Raw genomic sequence first — 24,816 nt, forward strand, 5'->3', positions numbered from 1 at the left:
GTAACTTTGAGATAGTTCAGATCTCCCTATTTAAAACTGAAGAAATGACTAGCATGTTTGTTAGAGAGGCTTGGGAGCTTGTGTTCAGGAATCCTGTGTTAGATGTGATAAGTGAACACCAGGATTGCAGATTTGAGGACATGTGGGTTTACTTCAGTAAAAGATTTTGATGAAAAAGAGGACAGGAACAGACACTGCTTAAAAACATAAATAGGCTTATAGCCTTTTATTTTTCTATGAGAATAAAGAGGAAAGTAATTATGAAATTATCTCATTTACTCATTTATTTAATAAGTATATATTAAGCACCTGTATTATGCAGAGAAAAATGTTAGTAAAATGTGACTTGTTAACTGGGAAACATTTTGACTATCTTCATAAAAAGTAGCATGACTCTTAAATTGTTTTTATTTTATTTTTATTTTTATTTGTACAAATTTGTGGCATACGTGTGAAGTTTTGTTACATGTATATAATACATAATGTGAAATTTTGTTATATGTATATAATACGTAGTGATCACGTAAGGGTAGTTAGGGTGTCCATCATCCAAGTACAAATACATTTTTGTTAACTATAGTCACCCTACTCTGCTGCCAAACACTGAATTTATTCCTTTTATCGAACTGTATGTTTGTACCCTTCAACCCACTTCTCTTCATCCTCCCCTCTCACTCACACTCATCCCTCCCAGTCTCTGTTATCTATCTTTCCACTCTTTACTTCCATATGATAAATATTTTAGCTCCTATATATGAGTGAGAAGATGGGATGTTTGTCCTTTGGTGCCTGGCTTATTTCACTTGCCAGGGAGGGTGGCTCAAGCCTATAGTCCCAGCACTTTAGAAGGCCAAGGTGGGAGGATCACTTGAGCCCAGGAGTTCGAGACCAACCTGGGCAACATGGTGAAATCCCATCTCTACAACAAATACAAAAATTAACCGAGTGTGGCTATTCAGGAGGCTGAGGTAGGAGAATCACTTGAGCTTGGGAGGTCGAAGCTACAGTGAGCCGAGATCAGGCCACTGCACTCCAGCCTGGGTGATAGAGTGAGACCCTGTCTCAAAACAAACAACCCCCCCTCCCCCAGTTCTATCCACATTGCTGTAAATGAAAGGATTTTATTTTATTTTTTTAATGTCTGAGTAGCATTCCATTGTATATATGTACACATTTTCTTTATCCATTCATCTGTTGATGAACACTTAGATTGATTCCATAGCTTTGCTATTGTGAATAGTGCTGCAATAAACATGCGAGTGCTGGTATCCCTTTGATATATTGGTTTCTTTTTCTTTGGGTAGATACCCACTAGTGAGATTGCTGGATCAAATGGTAATTCTATTTTTAGTTTTTTAAGAAATCTCCATACAGTTTTCCATAGAAGCTGTACTAGTTTCCATTCCCACCAGCAGGGTATAAGAATTCTCTTTTCTCCACATCCTCACCAACATCCATTATTTTCTACCTTTTCTGATTTGGGTAAGATGATATCTCATTGTGATTTTGATTTGCATTTCTCTGATGATTAGTAATATTGAAGATTTTTTCAAATACCTATTTGCCATTTTCATGTCTTCTTTTGATGAATATCTATTGATTTCCTTTCCCTACTTTTTAATGGGATTGCTTTTCATTTGTTTGTTTGTTTTGCTGTTGAGCTGAGTTCCTTGTATATTCTGGGTATTAGTCCCCTGTCAGATGAGTAGTTTGCAACTATCTTCTCCCATTCAACAGGTGTCTATTCACTCTGATTATTTCTTAAACCAAAATTAAGCTTTGAAGTTTAATTAGGTCCTATTTGTCTATTTTTAGGTTTGTTGCCTGTGCATTTGAGGACTTAGTCATAAATTCTTTGCCTAGACCAGTGTCCAGGAGAGCTTTTCCTGGGTTTTCTGCTAGTATTTTCATAGTTTAAGGTCTTATGTTTACGTTTTTAATCTATTTTGAGTTGATTTCTATATATGGTAAGAGATAAGGATTCAGTTTCATTCTTCAATATGTGGCTCTCCAATTTTTCCAGCATTATTTATTGAAGAGGATGTCCCTTCTCCAATATAAGTTTGTGCCTATTCCAAATTTATTTCCTAATGAAAGTTGAAATAATTCCGATACTAAAACACACATTTATCCTCTACTAACTAGATGGCATTAGGAGTTTGCTGTTTCTTCCTTACTGCTGAAGACATTAGTAAGACCAAAGCATTTTCCTCCATATTGCTTTTGGTTCTTAGGAATCTTCGCAGTGGTAGGAAACCCTGACCCCTTGAACCATTACAGCAGCAGGTGAGCAGGAAAGGAAATAGATTTCAAAATATTTTGTTTTAAGATGTGTTTTGTTGTATTGAAGTCATCATACAACATCTGATATTGATTTTGAGACTCTTAATTCATTCTTTTTAAAGATTGAGATTAAAAAACCTAAACACATTTCCACGCAGTTTTCCCATAAATCCCATCCATTAACTCAACTCAAAACATCCTGATCCTGCAGTCTTGTGCTGTGTTTCTGCCCTTGCTGAATTAGGAGTGCTCTTGGGTGTCTCGTGGGGTATGTGCAGTGCTGTCTTCCGGAAAAGAGAAAATGACACTGTATTATAGGTTCAATGTATACTCTAGCTAAGGGCAAAACTAGTCAAAAATCAAACTGAATTTATATTGAATTTCCCTATATACTTGTGAATGCCTCTTTCACAGAACATTGTTAAAATAAATATCAGCGCCAGGCATGGTGGCTCACGCCTGTAATCCCGGCACTTTGGGAGGCTGAGGTGGGTGGATCACCTGAGGTCAGGACCTCAAGACCAGCCTGGCGAACATGGTGAAACCACATTTCTACTAAAAATACAAAAATTAGCCGGGCATGGTGGCATGTGCCTGTAATCCCAACTACTCGGAAGGCTGAGGCAGGAGAATCACTTGAATCCAGGAGGTGGAGGTTGCAGTGAGCTGAGATCGTGCCATTGCACTCCAGCCTGGGTGACAGAGCGAGACTCTGTCTTAAAAAATAATAATAAAGGCTGGGCATGGTGGCTCATGCCTGTAATCCCAGCATTTTGGAAGGCCAAGACAGGTGGATCACCTGAGGTCAGGAGTTTGAGACCAGTCTGGCCAACATGGCAAAACCTCATCTTTACTAAAAATAACAAAAATTAGCTGGGCGTGATGGCGGGCACCTGTAATGCTAGCGACTCGGGAGGCTGAGGCAGGAGAATTGCTTGAACCCGGGGCAGAGGTTGCGGTGAGCCGAGATCGTGCCATTGTACTCCAGCCTGGGCAACAAGAGCTAAACTCTGTCTCAAAAGAAAAATAATAATAAAATAAAATAAATATCAGGAAATTATCACATAACATCTACTCTGAACGTTAAAGTGAGATTACTTGCACTCTAAGGAGAGTTGAGGAACTTTATAAAGAGTTTATGAGGTAGCGTTTAAGCACTTATTATTCTAAGAGTATTTTATTAAATTTAATGTATTAGGAGTTTTTTTATTTTGTTTTGTTTTGTTTTGATACAGTGTCTTACTCTGCTGCCTTGGTTGGAGTGCTGTGGCACGATCTTGGCTCACTGCAACCTCAACCTCCTGGGTTCAAGCGATTCTTCTGCCTCAGCCTCCCAAGTAGCTGGGACTACAGGCATGTGCCACCATGCTCGGCTAATTTTTGTATTTTTAGTAGAGACGGGGTTTCACCATATTGGCCAGGCTGGTCTCAAACTCCTGACCTCGTGATATGCCCGCCTCGGCCTCCCAAAATGCTGAGATTACTGTTCTGATAGTTGTAGGTATTGTTAGAAAGATGGCCAGCTGGGATAGGCAGTCTGGGAAGGGATAATTTGAAAATTTTCTCTACTCATCTTGGTAAATGGCCTGCCTCTATCTTCATCCATCATGGGGACTCTGAGTGTCATGGGATTTAAGATGAGACTTCAGCTCCTGCATTCTGTAAGCCTCGTGTAGTATTCATTTCTACTTCATTCATATGCATATATTGAATCCCCGCTCTGTTGGTGTTAGGGATAACAGCATGGTTCTTTACCTCGAGGATTTCACTGGCTGTTGAGGGTAGTGGACATGTAGGAAAAGTAAGTTACAGTACAACTATGTGCTATAATAGAGGGAGGACAAAGCATTGTAGTTGCTTACAGGAGCAAGTGACTCATCTTGTCCTGGGGATTTGGAGAGTGCTCCACAAATGTGGTAACAGCTGCACCGGGTTTTAAAAGATATATTGAAATTTGTTAGGTCAAGAAAGGGATGCCAGGTAGAGAGAATTGCCAAGTGCAAAGTCTTGGAAGTTAGCAAGAGTATGGAAGTAAAAGAAGTATACAATTCATGGAGTGGAATGGTAGAAGAAAAAGGCTGAAAAAGTAGACTTGATTCTTATTAACCCAGTAGTGCCGGTGGGGTGGGAGGTCAGCAAAAAAGTTAAAATTGTCAGAAATATGAGAGAACTTGAAAAATACTTTGTTATATAAAACATCTGATCGGTAATTGGGCTATTTTTTCTGCTACAGTATTTTTAAAAATCACACATTTCTTTTTTTTTTTTTTGCTTTTTTTTTATTATACTTTAGGTTTTAGGGTACATGTGCACAATGTGCAGGTTTGTTACATATGTATCCATGTGCCATGTTGTTTTGCTGCACCCATTAACTCGTCATTTAGCGTTAGGTATATCTCCTAATGCTGTCCCTCCCCCTCCCCCCACCCCACAACAGTCCCCCGAGTGTGATGTTCCCCTTCCTGTGTCCATGAGTTCTCATTGTTCAATTCCCAGATAGAAAATAAACAAAGAAAACCACTTCAGTATAACTCGACTGGTGACATTTCAATAACATTGTTTTTACCCAGCTGGGGTTCTACCTGTCCACACAAAACAGCTCTCTTCCACTTGGTACATACATTTCTCACTGTCCTTTACTGTTTGATGGTCCAGACATGAGTATTTACAGTTACTTTCAGAGTAACTATAATTATTTGATAGTAACAACAAAACAAAAGACTGCGTTATTTTTCCCAAAAGTGTCCAGGAGTTTACCAGTTGAGGCAAGCAATGGTATCACTTGTGGTACCAGGTATTTTATCATTAATAACTTTTCATGGTACAGTAATTTGTCATCTAAGTAGATGAAAAGTAATGCACTTTCAAGATACATTTTCAAACCACGTGTTTGAAATTGTCAAAAATAAGAGCACTATTTGATTTTTTAAATGGAAACATTGTAATTGTACATATTTATGGGGTACAATTTAATATTTCAATATATATGTATATAGTATAAGAAGCCATATTCTATTTATGCTAATTATTTTATCTACTAAAATGTATAGGGAAGAATTATGTACAGCATTTAAAAATTTACAGTTGGGGAAGGAGGAGTCTCAAAAACTCGTAAGTAAATTGCATTTAAAATTATTACAGTTTGAGTGTGAGTGTTGATTTTATGGTGGAGCTATTGAAAAATTATAATTTATTGACAGAGCATATTTGCAAAAGTAGAATGTACCCACATAAAGATATAAAATATATAAAAATAAAATCAGAATTGAAAGTGTATTGTTTACTGCAAAAGGGACATGGTAAATATTTCGCTGGTGAATAAAGTCAACTTGTTAGAGTTGTTAGAAAAGCAAAATAAAATATAAAGGAGAACATTATTTTGACCTTTACATTTATAATTGATTACTACAAGAATGCTCATATTCCAAATGATATAATTGACATTAGAGAAACAAAACTTTGTTGCTGCATTACTTTACAAGTGAAATAAGTGTTTCCTCAGTGTATTAAACAATACATTATAAGCTAACTTAATAACAATTTTAAAATTGTCATCAATTTATGTAAGCAATCAGAAAAGGAAAGGTTCTCTTAATTAAAGAAATGTCCTTGAATTTTATTAGGCACAATAAGACAACTGACTAGGAGTGTAATTATTTTATAAACATATAGACACATAGACACACACAGAGCAAGTGTAAATTAGAACCATGATGGTGTCACTAAACATGAGTGGAAGATTCAACATGATGGTGAAATTTTAGAGGAAGAACTAAGTACTTGATTGTGTCAAATTCTAAGGTTTACCAGTGAGTTTGAGAAACTAAAAACTCTTCAGTGCCCCCAATACTGACACTTCCTTGATAACATCCTCTATGCATCTCTATATAGATTGCCAGTTTCTTTACAACTTGTGTAAGAGGCTCAAAGATATGACATGCAGGAAGCTATGTGGTATGTCAGAAATATATTGGACTACTGGCCGGGTTCAGTGGCTTGCTCCTGTAATCCCAGCACTTTGGGAGGCCAAGGCAGGTGGATCACGAGGTCAGGAGTTCCAGACCAGCCTGGCCAAGATGGTGAAACCCTTTTTCTACTAAAAATACAAAAATTAGCCGGGCGCGGTGGCAGGTGCCTGTAATCCCAGCTACTTGGGAGGCTTAGGCAGGAGAATCCCTTGAACCCAGGGCGGGGTGGCGGTGCAGAGGTTGCAGTGAGCCGAGATCTCCACTGCACTCCAGGCTGGGTGACAGAGTGAGACTCCATCTCAAAAAAAAAAAAAGAAGTCTTTTGTTCACAGTGAAAGGAATGTTGACTTTGAAATTATGGATTTATATCAATGTCACTATAAACCAATGGGAATGGTAATTTTTAAACAAACTTGCTAAATATTGAGAGACTAAACTACTAAGTTAATAAATTATATATAGCAGTGTAGCTTTCTCTCTAGATGGTGTCTCACAATGGATTCTGTTGCTTGACTATTTTCTTAGTGAATATTTAAACTAAGGTAGTGACTGAGATTTGGTGATCTGGTTAAGTATTTTGAAACACATTTTGAATAATATAGCTTAGTGTTAACAGGGTATTAAATATGATTTTTTTCTTACTCATTTCACCTTCCCTATACTGTATATTTGGAATTGATCATTAAAAAAAACCTCCAAAAGAAAATTAATCTATATAGGACTATTTGTTCCCTAACCTTATAACTTGTCATTCAGAGCTTCCAGAGATTATTGAGATAATCTTTTAAACATAAAGAGGGATGGTGAATTAATGATTGGCTGATACTGGTTTGCAGATTTGAATTTTTCTCTCTTTTTTTCTCCTAAGGTTATTTATTACATACAAGAATTCTTTGTAAAGGAGGAAATGGAGAGATGCAGGTCAGAGGATGTAAAGTAGCAGATACATAGGATGAACAAGTCTAGAGATCTAAATACAACATGAGGACTATAGGTAATCAAATTGTACTGTATTTGGGATTGATATTAAATAAGAATTTAGCTGCTTTTGACACAAAAACAAAAGAAATCGATAACTATGTGGGATGATGGATATATTAATGTACTTCACTATAGTAACCTTTTTGGTATCTGTATATATCCCATAACATCATGTTGTATATCTTAAATATATACAATAATATTTATTTTTTAGAAGTTTTTATAAAGAGCTTCAAGGAAAATTTAAAGACATGTTTACTTGTTTTTTTTAAAGTAAAAGAAATAGTTTACTGCTTATTTAAAAAAAAACGCATATCTCAAAACCGTTTGGGCTGGGGTAATTATGCCAAAAAACAATCTCAAGGTTTCAAAGGGGAAAAAATAATCCTTTTGGAGAGCAATAATCGATCATGGAAGTTGAAATAGCACATGCCATATTGCTTCATCTGGAAAATGCTATACAATCAATTTTTTTAACAAAGGAAATAAGTATTTGCTAAGTTAAAATTTACATTTTTTCTGAGAGATTGCAGCATAATGGAAATTTCAGAGCTACTGTTTAAATGGAAGAAATAAATGGAGCAAAGTCAACTATGTGCAGTAATTTTATGGAATCAATGCAAATGTGATCCTAGAACTTTGATCCCGGAACAAAGTAACAGCAACTTCATCTATGATTACAGCCCCTTAGTTGATGGCTGTTTGTTTATTTGACATAGTCTATGTAATAATGCTTCCTGCCTCTCAGCACTACTACCTACATACAGTTGTGGTTTGGTCAGTCACCACAACCCTTGCAGAATACTTTTAGTCTACTCTGCATTGCCCCAGGGCTTGCACAGTCTTGGAAGAGAAGGCCAGTGTCCTGGATATGAATTTCTGACAGAAATAGTAACCAGATTACAGATCCTGAACTGACCTTACTTACCTTATCAGTTTAAGACATTAGTCAAGTGTGCTATTAATAGTTTTCTAAGGCTGCCATAACAAAGTACCACAAACTGGGTGGCCTAAAAGAACAGAAATGTATTCTTTCACAGTTCTGGAGGCTAGCAGTCTGACACTGACTGAGGTGTTGGCAGGGCATGCTTCTTAAGACTCTAAGGAAGAACCCTTCCTTGTCTCTTCCTAGCTGCTAGTGGCTCTTGGCAATCCTTGGGATTTTCTTGAATTATAGCTGTATCACTCCAGTCTCTGCCTCCATTGTCATATGGCCCTTTTCCCTCTATGTGTCTGTGTGTCTTCTCTTCTTTTAAGGACACAAGTCATTGTATTTAGAGCCCACTATAATCTAGTATGACCTCATCTTAACTGATTATATTTGCAAAGATCCTATTTCCAAATAAGGTTACATTCTGAAGTTCTAGGTAGACATGAATTTTGGAAGGACATAATTCAACCTACTACACCAAGCAATGGAAGTACACTAGAAAAATGGCACGTAATTTTTTTTTATGTTTTAGGCTTTAAATTATAGATCCTAAAGATTACTCAGTGGTTTTTCGGTGAATATGATACTTACTCTAGTGTTAGGATAATCAATGAAAAATAGCATGTTATAAAATGTTAAATGTAAAACTTGAACTCTAAATTTCTCATAAGACTTCTCACTTGCTTAATTAATGCTGATTCATGCGGATAATTGCCCTTACTATGTCTAAGTAATCTACATATATTTGAAGTCAGATTATGAAGGATTTTATACACTAAATTAAGGGTTTGGATTTGACTCTGTGAAAAAGGAAGAATCGGTGGAGATTCATTACTTTCAAATGATAGTTCAGGTAATAGTGTAGAAGATTAAAAAACTCAGAAAAAAGCTATTGAATCAGCACAGGTGAGATGATTGCGGTTTAGACTACATTGATGGAGATGGAGAAATGAAATTGTATTGAGAAACATCCCTGATGATTTAGTAATTGATTAGATGATGAAGATAGCTAATATTTATTAAGCATTTTCTATGTGCCAGGTGCCAATCTAAACAAAACATTTTTATGCATTAATTTAATTCTTGCAATTCTCCTATAAATCAGTACTATTAAAATTTTTATTTCAGGTGATGAAACTGAGGCACAAATACTTGCCAAAGATCACATAGCTAGTAATTGGAGGAGGCAGAATTTGAACCAACAGAATCTGGTAAGGGAAAGGAAGGAGTTGGGATGAATCTTAAGGTTAGGAGGCTAGGTAGATGGTTGTATCATTAGCCAGAATTAAGAATACAGTGCAGAATGGGGGAGAGTTGACCTGAAGGTCATGAGTCAATAGATTTAGTTTGCGATATAGTATTAAGTTTGAAGAGCTGCTCGTGGGAAGTAAGTACTAAAACTAATATTTGATGTTAATTTTTAGATTAATTTCCTTAATAAAGATAATGTCATTTTAAATGTATACATTATGCAGCTATGGCAAAACATGAAGAATTGGTGACGCTGTCTACTACTCTTGAAAAGCAAGAGTGCTTTAACAGGGTGCAATTCCTTGTGATAACGTATTCTCATATCATCCCTACATTAAGTTAGGTAGGCAAATAACTATCTTACCCGGAACTTTGTGAATGTTTTGGTCAGTCAGAGAAAGTAGAGGAATTCCTAAGTTTGTACCCAGCCGGTCGTTAGTGAATTTACTTCATTACAAACTCTCTTTATATTCTCACTCTTTGATCCATGCATCCCACCAAATATACCCCTGCGTTGCTCTAACCACGGGGAATTCTAGATTCTAGTTCAAACCGGGCGGTTTATGGGAACCGCTTTTGTTGAAATGATTAAATAAAGAAATGCCTGTGAATTATCCTTCTGAAGCACTGCCTGTTTTCTGTGTCATTTTGGTCTCATTAATCAGTGTTGCAGCCAGGCAGACACTGTGCTGTGTATTTTACTGTCCTCAGCACAGCGGCTTCTACATCTCTGCTCCCAGGCCAACACATTGGGGAAAAAGAGAGAGGGAAACCATCAATCTTCCCAGTTGCACATGTCAGCAGTGATTCCTTCCCTCTTCCTGTTGGCTGTCTCTCTCACCACCTGTGTTTAGAATTAGCACTGAAGCTGCTGCCCAGATGAATAAGAACCACTGTCCTTGTCACCTGCCCTGGTATGGGCCACCACTTCTCAATGAAACAAGTATATCAAGCAGTCAGTTATCTTTAGCGTGAGTGGTGTAAGAGAATCACACACCCCTTAGAAGTTTATTATAACATAAAATTAAAATTTTAGGCCATACATTCTAGTGAATCAAAGGGGTAAAACATATAATTTCTTGAGTGCCTTGCTATCTGCTCATAATCTCCCTCTGAAGTACATATGGCTGAAGTTAATCGACCTGGGTTCAAGTCGTGGCTCCACTATTTACCAGGTATGGACCACTCATTTAACCCTTCTGTGCCTCAGTTCCTTCATCCTTGTGAAACAAGTACCTCAGAGTTTTTATGAGGATCAAATGAGATAATACATTTATAGCTCTTGCTATAATGCTTCCCATGTAATAAGCACTCAATAAATGTTAGCTATTATTACCATTAACCTCATTGTCCAAATAATAAAACTGAGTTTCAGAGAGGTTACATAATTTGCGAAAGGCACTAGGAGGCATAGAAGGATTGTGAACCTAGCACTGTCTGATCCTCAAAACTCAAGTCCTTTAGATTACACTGCATTGTTTCTATTTTAGTTTCATTTTACAAATTACTTAATATCTGAACTTAATAAATCATTTAACATTGTCTATGTCTTAATTTCCCATTATTCCCATTGTTTAAAATGAAAATGGTAATAACCAACATTCCTGTTAGTATGAGACTCTTTTAGTACGTATCAACTAATTCAATCAGACCATATGCGGAAAAACTAGGCCAATTTTTCTTTTGGGACAGGATCTTGCTCTGTTGCCCAGGCTGGAGTATGGTGGCACAATCATGGCTCACTGCAGCCTCGATGTCCAGGCTCAAGCAATCCTCCCACCTCAGCCTCCTGAGTAGCTGGTACTACAGGCATGTGCTACCACGCCTGGCTAATTTTCCTTTATTTATTTATTTATTTTTTTTTTTTTTCTGGTAGAGACAGGGTCTCCCTATGTTGCCCAGGCTGGTTTCAAACTCCTAGCTCAAGTGATCCTCCCACATTGGCCTCCCAAAGTATTGACATTACAGGTGTGAGCCACTGCATCTGGCCCAGGCTTATTTTTAAAATTTGGTGACAGAAAAATGACATGTGTTTTTTAAAAAGTTAAACAATACAAAAAAGTCAAAAAGGAAATCATTACTCCCATTTCCTTGTATAACCACTAGTAAGTTAGGTATGTAGGCTGTCTTCCTTGTCGGCATTTATCTATTTAACAAATGCCTATATAGAACCTTCAGGGGAGTACTGTCATTCCTCCCATTTTACAGCTAAAGAAGTTCCATGATTTGCACAAGGAAGCACAGCCGGTGCACAAGAAGGCTGGCACTGGACTCACATGTCTGACTCTAGATTTGGGCTCCTCACCTCCACTCTGTGCCAATTTTCAGTACTTAACAGGACCTACCTTCGTATCTATTCCACAGTATTTCATTATATAAAAAGAAAACTATAACTTATTTACTATTTCCCCTAGTGATGGACATTAGTTGCTTATAATTCTTTTTTTTTTCTTCAACTTTAAAGTTCAAGGCTACATGTGCAGGATATACAGATTTGTTACATAGGTAAATGTGTGCCATGGTGGTTTGCTACACAGATCATCCTGTCACCTAAGTATTAAGCCCAGCATCCACTAGCTATTCTTTCTGATGCTCTCCCTCTCCAACCTGACAGGCCTTAGTGTGTGGTGTTCCCCACCATGTGTCCATGTGTTCTCATCATTCAGCTCCCACTTATAAGTGAGAACGTGTGGTATTTGGTCTTCTGTTCCTGGGTTAGTTTGGTGAGAATCATGTCTTCCAACTCCATCTGTGTCCCTGCAAAGGATATGATCTTATTCCTTTTTATGGCTGCATAGAATTCCGTGGTGTATATGTACCAGTATAATTCTTTTGTAATTAAATAATCAGGGGGAACACCAGATCTTCTTACATTCTTGTGTGAGTATTTCTGTAGGACAGATTTCCATACATTGAATGGTTGGGTCAAAATAAAACAAAATTTTGATCTCCAGATATGATTAGATTACTGAGAGCTTACTCTGTGCCAGGGTTATACTAATAAACTTGTCACAGTCCTCCTAACCACTCTATGAGATAGGTATATTATTATCCCTATTTTGTACATGTTCGGCGCCACATAAGAAATTAGGCAAAGTCTTAAATCCCGGCAGTGTGGCACTAGATTCTGCTTCTCAACCATGGTTTATAACCAAGCTAGTTATCACAATCATATTTTAGTGCTTGGTTTTGTCATTCTTCTAACTTACTATAAGGTTGAGTTAACAATCTGAGCTGACAGAAGGGTCTGATGATGCAAATGTGGTTGGAACACCCTGTAGTCTTATATCAGTCTACAGGTTGGATGAGAAAGGGAGCCATGATTAGCTGGAACATGAGACATATTTGCTCTTGGAAGAGGTGAAATAAAAGTCAAAAAAATTCCCTTTTTTGTAAACTATTTTATACCAGGAAACTAACTTTAGAAATGTGTTTTCCTGTTTGGATTGTGGGTACTTTGTAAGAAATTCACATTGTCTCTCAAAGGTTCAGAACACTTGAGATAGTCGGGGAATTATATCATACATTATATGTAAGAATTACTGGCATCTCAGCTTCACTTAGCCAAGGCCACCTGATATTAGTCCAGGTCTTGGCCAACCAGCTGAGCTAACCATGAGACCCACTTACAATGCTTGAGTGTTGAATCCAGACTTTCTGGTAGGAAAGATCAGAAGGAAGTAGGGAGTTTGCCAAGCAGGGATATGGGTAAAAACAATATCTCTATGCAGAGATAATTTTGTCTCCAGTCCATTACTGATGTTGAACACTCCTCAGTGGTATTACTTCCTTGGTGATGTCCAGGCTATATATGCTTTCTGAATCCCTGAGCCATAGAGATTTATGGAATTCGACTTTGCCAAGTAAGTCTACCTAGCCATCGAAGATAGCATGCCTACTTGTTACAGGTGTCTTCTCTCACCAGCATAGAGGCTATGACCACAGCTTCATAATCTTCTGTCCTTCATGGCTGCTGCATGTAATATCCAAACTGCTGGGAGCCAAAGGGGCCTCTGCCTATACATGATTAAATCATTGCCTTAGAGATTTCATTACCTTGAAATGTAAATTACTAGCAAGTGAACTTACTCCTCATATTTTTAGTCCTTTTATTTGTGTGTGTGTGTGTGTGTGTGTGTGTGTGTGTGTGTGTGTTTCAGTGTTTCCTAGCAGGTTGGCAGCTTTGGAAGATAATTATGTAGCAGTTGGCTTAGAACAATGGTTTCTCATTCATGGCTTCATGTTAGAATCACCTGGGAGCTTTTAAAACTCCCATTGCTCATGCCAAATCCCAGACTGATTAAATCAGAATCTCTGGGGGTGGTGCCCAGGCATCAGTATTTTTTAAAGCTCCCAAGTGATTGCAGTGCAGCCAAGATTGAGAACTGTTGGCTTAGAAGGGACCTTCTCTTTTTCATTCATAATGTTTTTATCTGTACCTCATTTTCTGCCATTGAAGTGAATTTTAAGAATAGATTATTTGTGCCCAAAAACCTCACTCAAACTTGAGCATACATCAGAATCACTGAAGACGCTTGTTAAAGCCTGGGTCGCATAAATTTTCTCATTTCTTCTTCTTGGATAAGCCCCACTCTTAGAATTCCTGATTTAGTAGGTCTGGGTTGGAACCCAAGACTGCATTTTTAACAAGTTCCCAAGTCATGATGCTACTGCTGGTACTGGGAACACACTTTGAGAGCCTCTGCTCTAATCCCTTCCTCTCACCTTCTTTCTGCTCTTTACTTTTCCACCAGCAGTGGCCAGGGCTGCTGCCTCTGACAGTCCATACAATATCAATAAGAAAGGCAATTAATGCATGAGGATGTTTAACCTGTTACCCCACCTCAAAGTAATCATACAATCTAACTAAAAAGAATTTACTGTATATGCAGATACAACCTCCTCTGCATGCATAATTGCTCCCCTTAAGTCCTTTCGAATATAAAATCAAAGCCACCACTGAATAGATTTCTGGTGTCCAAAATGGACCTCGGATTGCACTTTCCCACAGAAACAATTTTATGGATGCTGGTTAGGTACAGCTGAAATCATGCTGTTAATACCATTCTTCAAGAATATTGTAGGCTCAAAGAGACTTTGATGGTCTGCTTCCCATTTAAAGAATCCAATTTCTGAGTTTCAAAGAACCAGTTTTTAAACAAACTGTTAGAACGTAACTTGTTTAACAATTGCCTGCAACTGAAACATTTGGCTTATTTTTTTATAGTTACACCCTTTACATTTGGAACTAAAGTATGGGAGAAAGGATTTGTCATGATTCAGTTAACATATATTAGGGGACTACAACGTACCTGGCACTGTGCTATTTACTGGGTATATAAAGAGGGAAAAGATAGTCCCTGCCCTAGAATAGCTCATATTCTAGGCAGGAAAATATATCTATGGAGCAAATAAAAAAATATTTACCAAGTTACCAATGTGATATGTGCAATAATGAAGAATTGATGAAGGAGGCATCTGTTCTTCTGAGTGAGAGAGAGAAAGAGAGACATTGAGGCTGTGTGTGGTGGAGCATGGAGCAGGTGTGGGTGTGTTTGGTAGGAGGAAGAAGCATGTTTAAGAGTCGCAGAATCAGTGAGAGATTGTTAGGGCTTAATGACCAAGGGGAGTTCCCCCATGCAGTAAAGTGGTTAAAGGGCATTCTAGGATGGTGGAAGAGTGTGAATGCAGAGGGGAGTACTCTACAGAAAAAAGGCAAGTAGTCAGCTGAGTTCCCCAGGTGGTGTGATTGGAGAATGACTGGGAAGGGCATTGACCACCCCACAAAGTCAGAGTCTTGTCTCAGAGGAAGAAATGAGAAGAGTTATGCTAAGTCAGCATATGTGATATTTGCACCTCTATCCCATATTTTAGTATCGTTCTTCTCCTGTATATTCCCCAATACCCTGAGGAAGACAGTTTCAATTTCAACAAAATATTAATCCTTTGAAAATGTCTGAAAGCGGTTTTCAGACTGTGCTCTGAGAAGCCCCCTTTGTGCTTGACTGGGGTGAGGTCAAAAGAGCAGTCAGGGACCCACCAGAGCTCACCCACTGACTCTGCTATTATCCACCCACCTCTCAAGCTTTTCTTTGGACAATTCCACTTATTAGGCACATCTAAGAATATTATATTTGAAAAAAGGTACACAGTTAGAAAAGTATTAAAGCCACTGTAATTAATCCTGACATGTTTGGTAACAGTCTGACGACTTGGTCTGGATAGCCACATCTCTCAGCTGCTAGCCAAAGGATAAACGTTCTCAGATAATCAGCTGAAGAGGGGAATCAGGCAGGTGTTGATGTGAATGTGTGAGCAGTGATAATTGTTGGTAGGATAAGCCTTTAGTTGGCCACAAGAGATAATGAAAATATCATATACCCCCAGAATGAACACTTGAAAATCAATGTTAGAATTTTCTTATGAAAGCTGGGTGCAATTGCTCACACCTGTCATCCCAGCACTTTGGGAGGCCAAGGCAAGAGGATCACTTAAGGCTAGGAGTTTGAGACCAATCTGGGCAAGATAGCAAGACCTTGCCTCTACGAGAAATTTAAAAAATTAGGGTATGTGCCACACTGCATTGCCTGGGCACTGATAACTGAACGCTGAGTTTGAGCCCACGGAGATGAACCCTTTAACTAAGGTGAAGCTGATCAATGAGCTGAATGAGTGAGAGGTCCAGCTTGGGGTGGCCGATAAGGTGTCCTGGCACTCCGAGTACAAGGACAGTGCCTGGATCTTCCTGAGAGGGCTTCCTTGTGAGCTGACTGAAGGAGACATCATCTGTGTGTTCTCACAATATGGGGAGATTGTTAATCTCATGTGGGACAAGAAGACTGGGAAATCCAAAGGATTCTGTTTCCTCTGCTATGAAGACCAGCAGGAGCACAATTCTGGCCGTTGACAATTTTAATGGGATCAAGATCAAAGGAAGAACTATCCGAGTGGACCATCTGTCTAACTATTGGGTTCCTAAGGACTCAGAAGAAATGGATGATGTGACCAAAGAGCTCCAGGAGAAGGGCTGTGGCGCTCATACCCCCTCACCGAGTTTGTCTGAGAGCTCTGAAGATGAAAAACCAACAAAAAAGCGCAAAAAAAGACAAAAAGGGAAAAAAGAAAAAGAGACAACTGACTGGGAGGTACAGGCAGAGCAACCATCCTCTTCGTCACCCAGAAGCAAGACAGTAAAGGAAGAGGATGACCCTGGCCCTAAGAAGCACAGCAGCAAGAACTAGGAGAGAGCTCAGAAGTCAGTGCCTAGGGAGGGGCGGAAGCTCCCCAAGGCCAGGACTGCCTACTCTGGTTGGGCAGTGAAGCGAGAGAGGGAGCTAAAGAAGGAGAAACCCAAGCACGAGCACAGGTCCTCAAGCAGGAGGGAGGCAAGAGAAGAAAAGACCAGGGATAAGGACAGAGGGCGGAGCTCAGACACACTTTCTAGCCCGTACAACGGGCGTTCTGAAGGGCGTAGTCATAGAAGCCGAAGTAGGAGCCGAGATAAATCCCATAGGCATAAAAGGACCCGGCGCTGCCGGGAGCGGGAGTCTTTGAATTCCAGTGACTGTAGGCGTCACTGAAGACTGTTGAACTGCTCAGTAGATTTGGAAATAATTATGTTTTTTAAACGCAGTCAAATTCAGTTGGACTATTTTTGTATCTAAAACTCCTGGGGCTGGATTCTTTTAACCCCTTGAGTATTAGAGTCATTGAGAGGGCTGCAGTTTCAACAGCTACATATCCTGGATATTCTTCGTACCATTCATTGTCCCTGAACCAGAGTATGTGTCCTGAATTTTGATTCATAAATATGGCTCTTGAACCCATAGACCCAATTGAAGACGGAATTTTCAGGAAAGGGAAAATACCAGATAATTCTAGAATTCTAGTTTTGTGTTTGATGTTTAGAGCTCAGCATCGTGGGACCTTTCCAGTTACTAGGTTTGGACAGCTTGATGTGAATGAATGGGATAGGATTTTTAAGATCAACCAGCTCCATGCCCAAAACCTCCTGTTTAAAAAAATGTTTAATGTCTTTTCTTTTTCATTACAACTTTTTTGTTTGATAGACCTCTTTCCAAATTTTTTCCTTGCAATATATTTATTATTTATTTGTATCGAGATGAAATTCACATAACATAAAGTTAACCATTTTAAAGGGAACAATTCAGTGACATTTGTTACTGAACATCCACAATGTTGTGTAACCACCGCCTCTGTCTAGTTCCAAAACATTTTTTATCATCCCAAAATGAAACCCTGTACCCATTAAACAAGAACTCTCCATTTCCTCCCTCCTCCCCGTCCCTAGCAACCACCAACTGACTTCCTGTTTATGAGTTTGCCTATTCTGGATATTTCATATAAATAGAATTATACCAAAAAAAAAAAATGAGCCGATGTAGTTGTGTGTGCGTCTAGTCCCAGCTACTTGGGAGGGTGGGTGGACTGCTTGAGCCTAGGAGTTTGAGGCTGCAGTGAGCTCTGATCATCCACAGTACTCCAGCCTGGGCAACAGAGAGACACTCTGTCCCAAAAAAAATAAATAAAAAATCTTATGAGGAAAGACTAAATTTTTTAAACATTTTATATCTTTTTTATACTTTTAAAATTGTAGTGCTTCTTGATCTATTACCTGTACTTACTGTCCTGTTCAAGATAATAATATGCTGTGTTAGTATGTCATGGCAAGAATATGACACTTGCTGATTTGGTTTAGCAAGTAGTGTTATTAGGAATTAAAATATTTTGCACTACATTTAATTTTCTAATTATTTATGTCATGTTTAGATAATTGTTAATTTAGTTTTAAGCTTCTTTCTAAGAAGCTTATTCTTTACTTACTTACAACCTTTGCATTTAAATATAGATTAGCTGCCCTGAGGTGATGATGTAATCCTTCCTGGGAGCCAAAGTGTCATGACTTTATATTTTATCATTTCTTCCTGCTGGGGAGACAGAAAAAAAGACCTGAAGAAAATAGCCCAAAGAGATGTTTAGGTACAAAAGAAATAGCTACAGAAGAAAAGAACAGTATAAAATTAAAAACCTGGTGTCTTAGTTCACTCGTGCTGCTATAACAAAATACTACAGACTGGGTAATTTATGAAGAACAGATATTTATTTCTTACAGTTCTGGAGGCTAGGAAGTTCAAGAGGGAGGCACCAGCCTTGGTATTTGGTGAGGGCTGCTCTCTGCTTTCAAGATGGCGCCTTGTTGCTGCATCCTCCAGCAAGGAGGAATGCTGTGTCCTTACATGGTAGAGGGGGTGGAAGGACAAAACAGTGTATACTTTCTCTAAATCTTTCCTTTCTTTTCTTTTTGGAGATGGAGTTGCTCTCTGTCACCCAGGCTGGAGTGCCATGGCACTATCTCAGCTCACTGCAACCTCTGCCTCCCGGGTTCAAGTGATTCTCCTGCCTCAGCCTCCCGAATAGCTGGGATTATAGACATCCACCACTACGCCTGGCTAAATTTTGTATTTTTAGTAGAGACGGGGTTTCACCGTTTTGGCCAGGTTGGTCTCAAACTCCTGACCTCAAGTGATCCACCTGCCTTGTCCTCCCAAAGTGCTGGGATTGCAGGTGTGAGCCACCACGCCCAACCTGAAGCTTCTTTTATAAGGGCATTAATCCACCCATGAGACAGAACCCTCATGACTTAATCACTTCCTAAAAGGCCCCACCTTTTAATACTACCACAGTGGGGATTTTCAATTTGAATTTTGAGGGGATCACACCTTCAAAACGTGGCACCTGGGGAAGAACATTATGTGGTGTGGTGGGCAGAGTACTGGAGTTCTGAATTCTGGCTCCAGCTGTGCCACTAGTTGTGTGCCCTTGGCCTTTTGATTAACATCTCCATGGTACACTTTCCTCTTCTGAGAAGTGTGTTGGGGAGAGGGGTTGGGTGGGAGTGGGATGCTTGAAGCCAAGAAGTTCTACATTGCATTCAGTTCAGTGTGATGGAAGGAATATAGAACTTGGAGTCCAGTGGCAAGAGCTCAGATCCAGATCTGACTCACCTGCCTGTGACTTTATGCAGATTGTTTAACTTAGCAGTGTCCTTCCCTAGAAAATGATGCCTATGATTCCTACCTTCACTACATGAGTGAAGTACATGAAAGGGCATGTTTCTAATAGCTAAATTTAATCACAAGAAGGAAAATACATCTGCAAAAGCATTCCGTCACATGATAGAAGGATGGTAGGTACAGCGCATATAAGGAAAATAGATGTATAACTCTTGAAATTTGAAAATGGCTTAAATAAGCCTGTGGGGAATATTTTTAAGAATTAAATTGATTCCTTTTAAACTCTTTTACTGAACTAACAATACATATTAAGTGCTTATCATTTATGCCCTTAAGGAGCTCACAGTCTAATTGGTTAGTCACTCCTTTTTCTTTCTTTTTAAAAATATTTTTCCTTCAGTTTTAATTGTTGGCCTACATATTTTTTCTTATTTGGAGGTGATGTAGGACCTTCTTTCTCTTTTACTGAATTAATATTTACTCTATTGATTCCTAGGTCTGAGCATCTGGTTTTATTTCTAAGCAGAAATGAACCCATTTTTCTTGGTGCTGAGTGAGCATTTCTTAACAGACCTGGACTCTCCAGTGCTTTCTGGAGGAAAGAGCTGACTATAGCAGAACAATGCTGAGGCATGGCCAAACCTTCAGAAGAGCACCAGTGCTACACCGGGTCTTCTCTGTTTCAGCTCTTCAATCCTTAATTGCCAATAGAGGCATTTCCAAGAAAATGTTGAAGATAATTTCAGGAACGTAGGATTGAAGTAGTAGGGCAATGTAAATGATAGAATTGAGAAACACTAACAGAGTTAAGGAGTGACAGCTTTAAACAATATTTTAAAATTTATATACAATTAGAAGAATACATAGACTTATAGAAAGAGATTTTCATCCCAATTGGCTGGTAATGTTATTGAATACTTTTTTATTACAATCTGTGATAAAATGCCATTTATGTAACCAATAAGACATAGTGTGGCCATTGAGCCAAGTTTGTGGTTTACCTTTGACTGTAGTTAAAACAAGTGTGATGAATGAACAATTGCTGTTACAGCTGGATACAAGCAGGACTTTGTAAGAAGAGTCTTGAAATCTTTAGTTGAAGTCTTTGTTTCTCACCACTGTACTGAAGCTGAAAGTGTTTCAAAGCTAGTAGGCAGCCTTCTTTTGATGGATCTTATTCACTTGAAATTAAAGACAGAAGCTCTCCTAATCACAAAAATTCTTTTGCCATAATTAATAACTTGGGAATTTTCCATTGCTTTTGAGTACAGTAAGAAAATTAAGGAAATTACACATTTTGGATGTGCTCAGTACCTTACAACAGGAATAGTTTCAGCTATGTCTGTCAAAATAAGTATCCTCTACCTTTGATTTGAATACCCACCCTCTCTTCTGGTATATGTCAAATCCCCGAGCTGAAGCTCCCCAGGGATTTGGTAATGCTGGTTCTGTTATAAAAATGAGCCAATAAATGTATAGGCTGGAAGTGGCGTTTACGAAGGAAATATGCCTGAAATGAAATGAAGACCTACTTTCTAACATGCTTCTTTTTGAATCCTCTGCATACTGTGATGGAATTGTAGGTTGATGCTCCAGGCTTCCCCTTGAATGAATGCCTGTGGGCTAGGCTAGAAGCTGTTTTCTTTGTGGTTTGTCTCCTGTCCAAACCCATGTGAAGCCCAAGCTCCTTTCGTTTTCATTCTTTTCTAACTCTAGTGCTTTTGAACACAGAACCCCCATCCTCCCACCACCCAAACTCCACATTCCAACCCCATGATTTCATGGTACCTGGCATGTTCCCCTGCCATGCAATCAGGCCGCCTGCTGACTCCTGCAGAGGGAACAGACGGGAGCATAAACTTACTGCAGAAGAGCAGGACGCTCTCTGTATATTTTTAAGACCAGGTATCCAGTTCCCATTTAGAGGCTGTATTTTTTTAACAGCGTCTTGAAAATTGAACAAAACACGTCTCGTTGGTCTCATTACTTGATAATATCATTCCCTCTGCGCTAATGTATAGAATCCCAGGAACTAGAGAATGGAAAAGAAATATTAGATCATTTCTAGCCCATTCCCACTGGTCACAATACTTTTTTCCCACAGTCTCTTCTCTGGTGCTTTTCTCTTCTAGTTTTCTCAAGAATTTGTTTTCTCCGTTTCTCCTGGGGAATAATTTCTGAGTTTGAAGATGGAAGAATATATGTGAAAATATTCCTATTATTTTCAACTTAAAATTCCTAGTCTTTATAACCCTTTACATTTACCGTAAACAGTCCCTTATCTTCCTAGGTCAAGTATTTCAGGATGGTATTTTTTTCCTTTCCATTTATTAACTTCAGAGTTTGTTTTTCTGCTTTGCTTTCTCTCTTCATCAATCAGTCCCTAAAGCCCATTAATCATTTCTTACTGCACTGAAAATTCCTTTGCTTATTCCCATATCAGGAATCCAGAGCTGGTTAAGGTCCCTAGGTCCTGGAGGAAGCCTCACTAATAGGTACTCATTCTATGCTAACTTCTCTCTCTCAATTCTCAAGTAGGAATTATTTTAAAAATATTGTTTCTAGATTATGATTTGGGGATTTCATCACTTGAAAGCCTTTTATATGTGTGTTTGTGATTTTGAGTGTAAGATTATATTTGTTCTCAATTACCTGAAGGATATTTTTCATATCCTCAGAGCCACAAATCATTTGGGTTTCCTCCTCAGTTCTTGGATCGAGCACAATTCTGGACCATGGAACTATGATGTAGCATTCTATTTTAGGGCTACCATCTTAGGAGTTGAGAGGAAAATAGACTATATTTGTAGGAGTTGGAATACTTGGGGAAAAGGAAGTGCCAAATTTAAGTAGCCTTGGCACTCACATATCAAAAGTAGATTAGCTCTCAGGAGCTAGCATTAGGTATAAAAAAGACTTAACATGGCTTGTGGCTTCCTAGATTGGAGGACTCAATATTATAAGATGTCAGTTCTCCCTGAAACAATCTATAGATGCAGTGTGATCCCAGTCAGCAACCCCAACCAACAATTGCAGCTTTTAATCTAATCTAAAAAGAAGGAAAAAATGAACAGGTTTTTTTTCTTCTCTTGGGACTTGACAAGATGATTCTAAAATATATTGATACATATAAAGGGCCAAGGATGGATAAAGTACTCTTGAAGAAAAAGAAGGTGGAAAGCCTCACTTTAGCAGGTTCCAAGACATATTTTTAAAAAGCAATGTGATACTGACACAGTGACAGACAGACTAATGAGTCAGAATTGAAAGACCAGACCCTTACCAGATTCTTCATAGAGGGATCCTTGATTTATGATGGCGATGGCATTTCAAAGCAGTGGGAAGAGACAGTCTTTTCAATAAATGGTGCTAGAATAATCAGATATTCATATAGGAAAAAAAGAAGAAATTAGATGCTTACCTCACACCATATGCAAAAAACTCCAGATGGATACAGACCTAAATGTGAAGAGTAAAGATAAAATTTTAAAGTGCATACACACGCACATTTTATATATGCATATGTGTGTGTGTCTAGCTATATGTATATATCCATATATGCACACACACACACACACACACACGTGCACCTTCATAACTGCAGTGTATTGAAAGATTTCTATGACACAATAATCTGTTATCAGAAGTTATATATTTGATTCATAAAATTAAGTACATAACTTTATCAAAAGATAATATAAAGAGAAGACAGCCATACAATATGACAATATTTGCTCTACATGTAATTGACAAAATATTAGCATCTAGAATATGTACAGATTCTGAAATCAATAAAAGACAATCCAATCTGAGAAAAACAGGCAAAATAATTTAAATAGGCTCTTCATAGAAGAGGAGGTAAAAATAGGTAATAATCATAAAAAGAGTTCCCAACTTCTTTAATAATCAAAGAGAATTAAACCATAATGAGATTCTACCTCATTTCCATCAGATTAGCTAAAAATAAAAAGACTGCTAATACCAAGTGTTGATGAGGACATGGAACAGGAACTTGGTAGAAAGTGTATAATGTTACATACTTAGGAATAGTTCACCATATTGAAGTACTACAATTGAAGAAACATAAACATACCTTATGACTCAGCAATTCTGCTCCTAGATATATACACTAGAGAAACTTGGCTCATAATACACTAAGATACCTGTATAATAATGGTCTTTTTTGTCCCTGTAATTTTTTATTTTGCAAATTTTTAAACTGACTGAAAAGTTGCAAAATTAATACAACGAATATAATAAAGTCTTAATAGATGGTAGCTAAGCAAAGCATAGTAGCTAGTAGAGAGAACATACATGGGCTTTGAAGTCAGCGATATCTGGCTTGAAACCTCAACTCCACCACTTACTAGCTGTGTGACCATGGGCAATCTAGTTAAATCTGTGAGCCTCACGTCTCTCATCTATAAACTGGAGGTAATAATATGCCTACCATATTAGGTATTATAAGGATTAAATGCATTAATATATGTAAAGCACTGGGCATAAATGCTTCCAACATAGTTGTTCAGTAAATTATTGCTGTTATTGTTGTTTTGTTGTGGTGGTGGTGGTTAAAAATGATAATGATGCATTTTATTTTCTCAGGGCCTTTTAGTTACAGCATATTTATTGATACATACTCATTTTTGGTTTTTCACTGTGGAATTTATTATAAAATAATTCAGGGGAAAAATAACAATTGGTTTTTTACTTTGTATTGCATTTTTTTCTTTTCATTTTCCTATTATAACTTCAGTATTAGAAAGTACAAACCAAAGGGAAAATATGACCAGGGTAAAAATGCTTTTTATAATTTAAATAATTATGTAGAATTAAAATTTCCTTTTGAAGAATTGAAAACCCAAATATGATTTTATTAAAAGTAAAAGGAAACCAAGGCATAGAAAATTTAAATAGCCTTATTAAGAAGTAATATTAGAAATAGAGTGTATGTTTTCTAATTTCTAGCCCAAGATCTCATACACCAAATTATAATATCGACAATATAAAAAAAATCTTAAGGCAATAGCAGTAGCCTTTAGCACTAATGGTAAGGCCTTCATTTCCTTAACTGCAAAATAAATTAAATGACATGAAAAACCCTTGAGGCCCCTTTAATCTCCAGTGAAATTTGATTCTATGTCTGAAGGCTTCCTCATTGACCACCAAGCCTCAGTTATCTTTTCCTCTTGGGAATTCCTGTCTGAACCCTATTCTGTATCATTCCAAACTGGTCATGATCATGTTACCATGTTATACCTTTGCTTATCTTTTCATAAACAATACCCTCTATCTCCAATTAGATCACATGCTCTTGGGGATGCAGATCTTTTCCTTCTTTTTTTTTTTTTTGAGACTGGGTCTCACT

General features: G+C 38.0%; 1 protein-coding gene and 1 pseudogene across 1 annotated transcript in view; both read left to right on the forward strand.

Moving 5' to 3' along the window:
* WARS2 (tryptophanyl tRNA synthetase 2, mitochondrial) overlaps positions 1 to 24,816 on the forward strand; it is a 117,748-nt gene that overhangs the window by 39,855 nt on the left and 53,077 nt on the right. The gene's annotated exons all lie outside the window — the stretch shown is intronic.
* LOC101177754 lies at positions 16,043 to 16,994 on the forward strand (annotated as a pseudogene).

This window comes from Nomascus leucogenys, chromosome 12 (assembly GCF_006542625.1).
Source record: "Nomascus leucogenys isolate Asia chromosome 12, Asia_NLE_v1, whole genome shotgun sequence".
NCBI classification, from domain to species: Eukaryota; Metazoa; Chordata; class Mammalia; order Primates; family Hylobatidae; genus Nomascus; species Nomascus leucogenys.